The sequence below is a fragment of the Coptis chinensis genome, chromosome 6 (genome assembly GCF_015680905.1).
Source record: "Coptis chinensis isolate HL-2020 chromosome 6, ASM1568090v1, whole genome shotgun sequence".
Classification (NCBI taxonomy): domain Eukaryota; kingdom Viridiplantae; phylum Streptophyta; class Magnoliopsida; order Ranunculales; family Ranunculaceae; genus Coptis; species Coptis chinensis.
This window is the reverse complement of record NC_141461.1, coordinates 20,701,972-20,711,349: the sequence shown is the minus strand read 5'-3', so window position 1 is coordinate 20,711,349 and position 9,378 is coordinate 20,701,972. Positions and strand designations below refer to the sequence as shown.

The 9,378-nt window shown below is 35.4% G+C and overlaps 1 non-coding gene across 1 annotated transcript; it reads right to left on the bottom strand.

Annotated features, from left to right (window-relative positions):
- Positions 1-6,288: 6,288 nt before the first annotated feature.
- On the bottom strand, positions 6,289-6,392 carry LOC147492035 (small nucleolar RNA R71). The gene has a single exon (XR_015200468.1). It is a non-coding gene; the product is annotated as a small nucleolar RNA R71 (small nucleolar RNA).
- Positions 6,393-9,378: the final 2,986 nt, after the last annotated feature.

Below are 9,378 nucleotides of genomic sequence, written 5' to 3'. Positions count from 1 at the left end.
ATTGTTTTGTTCAAAGAAAATTTTCATTTAATGTTAGTGTGATTTTCCACATGCTATTATTATACCAAACACATACTTTTACATTTTCAGTGATAGAGTGTCCCTAAAAATTTCAGATAATTTGCCTCCATATTGACATTTCCAAAGTTATAAAGAACACATAACACAAACTTTACACGGTATGTACACTTCTAGAGACATCCATAACATAGAGCTTCTGCTAGCGTCATATAAGTGTGTGTGTATAGTTGTCAGGCATCTATAGGCACTACCATCTCCAGGCATCGGAAAGTTCCACATTAATGGATTTTCTCAATCATCTCCAGCTTCTTGTAATTAGCATTCAGAGCCACTGCCTGCTTTCTTGCCAGTTTCTCCTTTTTTTAGTTGAACCTACAAAAGGACCAGTCCAATTATTGTCTAAAAATTGAAAGAACAATGAAGAAAATAGAAATCCAATGCTTGGCTTCATATTATTTATTCACGTCGGAACTTAAATCCTAGTTGATCAAATCTATGGCATGCTCAGCATGAGGCTTCAAAGATCAACATGACCCTATTTGATAAAAATTGCGGTTAAGCTCAAATCTTTATTAAACCCATAACACACGCAATCTAGAAAATACTCAACAAAGAAATGGACTTTGATTCTTACACCTAAACAAATCCCCATTAGCTATCCACAAATATGTCAATATTTCATAAAAAAAAACGAAAAGAACAACTGGAAGTAAAACAAATTTATAAAATTTCTCCTTAGTATTGTGCTTGGCAGCGCTTGCTACTCATATATACATGGCCGTGAGACATAAACAGGCTTACCCAGCAATTGCCTAATTACGGGTGCTATTGTGGTAAATCTAGTTGCAAAAATAGTGGAGACTCTGAAAACGCTTTGTGAATTGATGTGGGTAGAGCTTTAATACCCAAACAAATGCCAAACCCTTAACAAAACAACAACAAATTAAACCAATATATCATTTATTCATTTATAGATGTTATTGAATATCAAAACTATATAAACATTCAAATCAAAGGATATTAGCTCAAATGGACTTTTCATCAAATTAATTCATAGTAGCAACTATGAATTATCAAACTAAATCAAGGAAAGTATTCAACAATCTAGAAAAGTGTATAGTCGTTGGTGAAGGCACATAACTCGGAATTACTGTAGTGAAATGAAATGCAGGGAAGAAACAAAGAAGAAGATATTGAAAAAATAAAGAAAAAATTAATACCTCTGCTAGGTTGCACGATAGGGTTCGATGCAAGAGTGATAAAATCTACAACAAATTCGAACACAAATCATTTATAGCGGGAATATCTATTAAAGTGGTTTTAATTTTTTTTAGGAATAAAGTAAATTGCTAATCTATTAAGCTCAAAGTGAGTAGAAAACTGGATATGTTTGCAATTGTTAAAAAGACTTGAAAAACTCCTTTCTTCTTCTGTTCAAACCGTACTCTATAATTAAAAACAAAACAAAAAAAATTATGAGAGAGAAATAGAGAGATTCAGTCCATGAGATTCATTCAAATGGCAGGAAACTAAAACCTTCACATTGTGGAATGCAAGACGATAATTTGGGTGGGTCTCAATGGATACAACTTCTGCTCTCCACCTCCTTTCGAAGCAAACAGTATGTGTGAAAGCAAGAAAACATTACTGTGCAATATCAAAAATCAAGGGATGAACCAATGGTGAATGAATGGAATTGATTGGTATCATACTTCTTAAAAAGTATTAGAAGGGGCATCATGTTTTGATTTTTGGCTAGTCCTTAAAATATAATCCAGTATTGAGACACTCATGTTTACTGAATACAGGCAGTCAGACTTGCACTATACTTGGAGAATAATAGAGCACATATATAACCTAATTCATTTCACTGAATAATGTATCATGTGTGTAGTATCCACCGGAATTCAAAGCAAGTCATATTGTGATAAGTGTGAAGGAAGATCAGTGGTATATTGGGTTCTTAACTAACAGGGACTTCATTACCTTTGTGCTCAAAAGGAGAATATCTATAGATTTCAAAAATCAAACTCACACTCTTCCAACAGTTGATATCACATTGCCATAATTGACCATGGGTAACGGTAATCTTTGTTTGACCACATTATGTAACTTGACTACTTGCTACCATAGTCGTAGTAGCAACCAGTGTTGTTCATAACTTAAACCAAGAATTTGCTAATTAGACAAACAAATACATATTGGCAGGTCCATTATGCGAGGAGTCTAAATTGAAACCAAGTTTGACAAATTGAACGATCTTCTCTATTTTCCTATATTTTTAACCTTCTTTCAGTCACACTATCAAGAATAGCTTGCAAATGTAATATTAGACACCCAAATCCCAAAGGAGGCCGACAATCTTGGCTAAGCAAGAACATAGTCTCAGATGTAATCTTAGTTAACATGCAAAGCACACAACATAGATATTACAACATAGATGTAATCTCAGATGTAATCTTAGTTAACATGCAAAGCACACAACTCGGTTGGAATTGGGAAACTTATGTCAAAATTGCTTGGAAAGAATTTCCAATGGACTTAAGAGGAATTTCCAGATTAAAATGGATGAATTCCAAATCAAATATGAAAAGCTAATGGACTGAAATCTTCGAGGTTTTGGGCTTATTTTCAATTAAAAAGAATCCTCAACCCATGCACGATTTTGTGGAATGGTCTCCTCCATTTAACAAACAAAAACTTAGCTCTTAAGGTCACAATGAAATCTAAATCGAAAAGTTAGACTTAGTTTTTAGTTAGTCAATAATCCAATAGTTAGTTTTACTTAGCTTTACATTAGTCTAGACGAAATAGTTAGTTTTAATTCATTAAATTAGTTTATATAGATTAATCTAGTTAGTTGTCAATTCTATTGGTTGTTAGAACAAGTTTTGAATCTTAGAATAAAATACTTAGATTATATTTCAATCTTCAAATTCAATTCAAGTTATTTTAATCAAGTTTAGTTTAATTTAATTATGTCCTTATTATTGTTTATTGTTAATGAACCCAATGAAACTAGGCTAAAACTCTATTAGGAGTTTTATGAACTATTCAGGGTTATGATTTTCCTCTTTAATTTTTTCTTATTATCTTATGTGCTTCAAGTTCAAGTTTTATTGTTGTCTAGAGATAGAGATTATAGAAGTTGAACTAGAGAAAGGAAACTCTACAAAGAGATTTGTGGAGGAGAATTTCTCTTATGCTAATCATATCTTAGTATAGAGATTGCTAGGATTGGTTAGGGATCAATAATAAATTGTGGCTTTTGTTGTTTTACCTTGTGTAGATTAATAAAGGTTAAGATTAAAACATGAGAAACTAGTTAGAATAATCATAGCTTCACATAGATGGATTAATCCTTCCTCTATGTTCTTCCAATTCATTAAATTCACTTTAATTACTTTGTTTAAATTAGTTTAATTTATAATTAGTTTATTACATTGTTAGTTTAAATAATTTATAATTAGTTTTAGTTTAAATAAATCACAACACTACTCTCATTGTTCTCACTATTGTTTCCTTGTGTTTGATTAATTGAATTCGTTTAGTCTTGATAGATTAAGAGTAGAACGAATCCTGACTCTCTATATTGTATAATGAATTGAGAGTATGAATATTGATTTAAGTACTTATTTAGTTAATTGATTATTTATGTTTACGCATAGATAGTTAGTTTAACGTAAATTTTCAGAGTATCAAATGGCGCCGCTACCATCTTAAACTCTTTCATGACAAGAATTCAATTGCTTGAATCCAAGGGGCAATCCCCCATTCTCTACCCACCCACCCTTGTTTGGTTCTAATTGTGATCGTTTGGTTCAGAAACTAAAAAAAATTCGCAAGAATAGCCTGAGCACGACCCGCGCCCATACAAGGCTACTTATGAGCGCGCCTAACGCTGAAACGCCTGGAACTCGAGTTCGACCTGAACGCGACCCGTGCCCTAACAAGGCAAATTTTGAGCGCCTGACCTTGCCTCTTTTTTGTGTATGTAGATGGTGTATGGTCGTTGAACAAAACAGAAGCGTATCAAAACCTAATTATCCCTCAATAAGTAAAGGATGAGTAGGATATCGTTCCACTTTTAAGTGTATGTTATGTGAAGGACAGCACTGGAAAGGGGGTTTAAGGGATTAAAAACTATGATTGTAGAGACTTTAGATTCTAATGCTAAACTAAACTAAATTAACTAAACTATTGAGAATTTATAAGAGAGGGAATTCAAGAGATTAGAATCCACCAATACTTTTAATCTATGACCTTCTGCTTCATGGTTGTTCTTACATGTAGACTACAATTAGACAATCGAGCGAGTGCCGAAGCCCTCTTGGACAAAACATCGTTAATAATTAACTCTACTTAAGGTTATTCCTATGTTTATGCTATTAATATCTTCTTTCCTATTATGTAAGCTCGGGCAGCCATTCAATGTATTACCGAGAGCAACATCAAGGAGTACTTCCTAATAGGGCGGTCATTCAATGAATCACCACTTAAGGCAAACACAAAGAATACTTCTCCTAGGCAGCCACTCCCTGAGCTACCCCTTCTAAGGCAACACAAAGAATACTTACCTAACTCTAAAGAACTATATTACTAGAAGAAAAGTAAAGAACACTAGCATGATATTAATATTACAAAACATAAACCCTATTCTATACTTCCATCCCCTGGTGTGGGCAATGGAACTAATAACTAAAAACATAAAGAACTAACCTAATTGAAGAACACCATGAACCAGAAGAATCATTAATCCTTAAGCACTAGCTTCATCTACTCCCTTGAAGGAGAAGATTAGCCTTCCATAAAGAAGGAAGAACACGAAGAATGAGAAGAAGAAGAGTCAAAGAACATAAAACTAGAAAGACTAATTTATTAAGACTCAGCTAGTTAAAACTGATCTTTTATTATTAATCTCTCTCTGCCTCAAGTTCTGGAGACAAGAGCATAAGTGAATTGGCAAATTACATGAGGCACTTAGGTCTTCTATTTATAGAGGTTACAATGAGCTCTAGAAGCATTCCAAACCGTCATTTGTTTCCTAATACAAATAGACTTCTTTCATAGTCCAACTTCGTCTCCAAAACTGAGAAGGAATTGGCTATAGTGTCGATTCATGCATCTGGACGCACTATTCATGCATCTCAGACACAATCAATGCATCTGGACGCTCGATCCATGCGTCCCAGACGCATTAGCCGATTTTGTCTCTTCTGCTCTATCCTTCTATCCTCTTCTGCGGGCTTTGGTCCAAGCAACGAATCCTTTGGTCTTGGGCTTCCAAATAGGCTTTTAAAATAGGTCCAAGTCGCATCTTTAATATCTCAATTCCTTGGCCTTCTCCATGATTGTCCACGGGCTTCCCATGTGATCCTTAATGCTCCGAATTGCTCAGTTTTACCCCTTTTTCTCTAATATTCCACAAAACTCTCTCTTTGACCTGTAGAATCATAAAACATAACTTACAAACACTATTAGTTCACTAAGATGGCTAAACAAGAGGCATAATCGAGGGTTAAAAAGCACTTTTTGAGCACTTATTAGTGCCCCCGCGCTGAAGCGCTTGGAACTCGAGTTGGGCTTGAGCGCAACCCGCGCCCTATCTAGGCTATTTCTGAACGTGACCCATGCCCTATTCTGGAGCAGCCTGATTTTCACAGGTTAGTCCAAATTTCAATTCTTCAAGTTATTTAGTGTTTCTAACTTGTTAAATACACTGAGCTCGCGTATACAAGACATTATTCATAAGCGTAGCAAGGAGGCATTTAGGTACTCCTTCTTTCACTCCTCGTTTCTTCTGTCAGAGGAGTTTAATTCTAGTATAATTAGGCTTGTTTTTTTATAGACATAAATACCTCACGCCTATCTAGAATTTCACACACTACACCTGCATCAATGGCTAAAGAACAAGAGACTCCTCTCTCTGATTTTTATAAAGCCCTAAATGATGGCCCTAAGTCGTGCATCGTTCTTGCAGACCTAGTGGGGGATTTTCGAATTCCCCCTAATATATTTAACTTGTTACCAATTTTTCTTGGTTTAGACCATGAGAAGTCTTACCAGCATATGTGTAGGATAGTTCTCACTACATTCCATCATCCTAGCATAAGTCCGGATCAAGTTAAACTTAGGGTGTTTCCTTTCACCCTAGCCGACAAGGCGGCATCTTAGTTAACTGCCCAAACGCCAAACTCGGTGGACTCATGGGCTAATCTTGTTCAATTGTTCATGGAACAGTTTTACCCACCACTGAAGACAGATGAAATGCTTCAAAAGATTTATTTCTTCCACCAAAATCCTCATGAATCCTTTTCAGAGGCCTGGAATCGTTTCACTGATCTTCTCATTGAATGCCCACATCATAATCTTGCAAAAGACATGCTTGTCCGTGCCTTTTTCAAGGGGTTTTTACATCGTCATAAGGAGATTTTAGATATCATGACTGGGGGTAGTTTTCTTAGTAAAGGAGCCTTGGAAGCTTATAAATTCTTAGAAGATCAATCTAAGAGGAACAACAATTAGGGAGGTAACGAATCTTCCCGCTCCACTCCTTCTTCTTTTGAAGTTAAACATGATCCCAAGCTTAAAACTCTCATCGATGTCCTCACTAAAAAGGTAGATGCCATCTCTGTTAAACAACAACCCACTCCTGTCATGAACATTAAATCTACTCGTTGTAATGTCTGTTTTAGTCTTGAGCATTCCGACTTCTATTGCCCTCTTGTTTATGCACAACCACCACCACAACCATCAAACTTAAACCAGTTAACTCAACCACAAGGATAAGGAAACTTAGGTGACTAGAATAGAGGTTTAGTGCCCATGACCCAGAACTATCAACATCATGACATGAACGCTCAACAAGCCTTAATTCCAGTTCAACCATCTACAGAAGTAGTAGTAGTGACTTTGTTGGAAAAACAAAATCAAATTATGCAACAAAACTCCAACTTGGTGAAAGATCAGCATGATCAAAACTCTAATATAATGAAACAAACGATGCAAATGATGCAGTCTTTGTGCCAAAAGGTTATTGACATGTCTCATAACCAAAATAATGACCAAAAACAGTGTGTTTCAGGTCAAGCGATTGCCTAATCCTAAGTCAACAAACACCGCCTTCAAAATAAAAAGTATTCAGTGTAATGGTAATATAACCCCAGGGGACCTACAGGCAGTCACTACCCTTCGTTCAGGGCGAGTAGTTGATAACCAAGTGACTATGCCTAAAGATCACCCACAAACTAAAAATGATACCATACCAAATACTATAATAGAAACTAAAGACCCTACAACTGTAGAAGTACCAGTTAAACCACAACCAAAAGGGAAAACCTTATAAGACCCAATAATAGAAATTAAAGACTTTACACCTGTAGAGGTTCCAATATGGACACCTAGATGGAAAACGGCTAAAAATAACACAAAGACTAATAATACTTTTGAACCTTATGCTAAATATAGACATAAACCACCGTATCCCCATAGACTAGTTGTGTCTAAAAAGGACGAGAATTTTGATGAGATTAGGAAAGTGTTTAAAAATCTGACTATAAGCCTACCTTTTCTAGATGCTATAAAAAGTCTACCTGGACACGCTAAGTTTCTAAAAGAGTTGTGCACCAAGAAGAGGAAAACCAACATACCCCACAAAGCCTTCTTAACTGAACAATATCCCTCTTTATCTGAACATAATGGAATTATTAAGTACAAGGACCCTGGCCGTCCTACTGTACAATGCACTTTAGGTGATACCTTTATAACAACTGCTTTATTAGACCTAGGGGCGAGTGTTAATTTACTCCCTTTTTATTTATATAAACAACTAGGTCTAACAAAACTTCAACCAACCAAAATAACTTTGCAGTTAGCCGATCATTCTATTAAGTATCCCAAAGGCAAGTTGAAAATATTCTCGTTAAAGTTCAAGATTTTTACTACCCAGTTGACTTCGTTATTCTCGACACAGAAACTGCTCATGATTCTATTCCCATCATCTTAGGGCGTCATTTCTTGGCAACCGCCAATGCCCAAATGAATTGCCAGGATGGCTCAATGACTCTTTCTTTTGGAAATCATTTTGTGGAGGTTAACATGTTTAGAATCAAGCAGGGACAACTAGGTTTGCCTGTAGAAGGAGAAGTGAAATCCATTGAGAGTTTTGTATCTCACATTAGTGTGGTCGACGCTTTCGTCCCCACACTAGTAGATACCCCTCTTATGGAAGAAAACAAATATCATAATTTCAACTCCTTGGACGAGATTGATGACTTTTTCAAAGATGCAGATGAATACCATAATTATGTAGATGTGACCAAGCTAGATGAGGAATTCTATGAGTTTCTAAGAGCCTGTGATGATCCACCCTCTCAAAAATTACCTAGAACACCACCCGACCACCATCCACCTGAGTTAATCCCTCATAGAATCCAATCATTCTTTCCACCCTTTTCTTCTAACACTTATCCACATTCTAAGTATTTTCCATAACTATTCTTTTTTTCATGATCATTAACTTGGACACCCTTTCATTCAAAAAAGAAGAGAGTACACGCTCGATTAGGTTCTAGGTCCATCAGATCTCGCTCTCATTCCACTAAGTTGCATCGTAGAAAGTCTTGGTGCTTGATTCTATTTGATGGTGCATTACGTATTAGCTATTTATGGAAGATCTACAATTATTTAGATTATTGATGTATGGTAAACTGCATGCTAATACATATATATCACATTAAGTCTAGGGAATCTGACTTAAAAAGACCCATATAATTTTTTGTAATATACCACCTTTCTGGAGTATAGGCTAAACAAACATTTTCAAACTTAAAAAGTTTTCCAATTTTGTTTAGGGGTGGCGTATTTTGATATTTCATTTCAAATCTTTTTGCCATCCTTTGCCTGTCATGTTTACTCCAATAGAGTTTGTGCTAGTTAGTACGTAATAGTTTAATTGGGCTTCATGTTAGCATATCATCTTTACAATATTTCTGTTACAGGTACTGCCAATTATTGCCACGTTTCTATGGTAAATTCTTTCCTTATCTCTTTACATTTTGAGGACAAAGCGTTCGATTGTTTGGGGGTGGGATAGAAACATTTGCAAATATTAGGCACTTTTAGGATGTAAATTACACACTTTTCTTTATAAAAAATTAAAAATCATAAATATTGTTTATACTAGGCACTTAGTGATAATAGTATTGTTCCCTTCTCCATGATGATATTAATCTAGAAATCTCACGTAGTACTTAAATTAGGATTTAATTTTTGAAACATAGATTAATACGTAGGTAATAGTCATTGCATCTTTTCACGAACATCTTGCATGAGCATCTTTGATTGTACTTGGCAGTA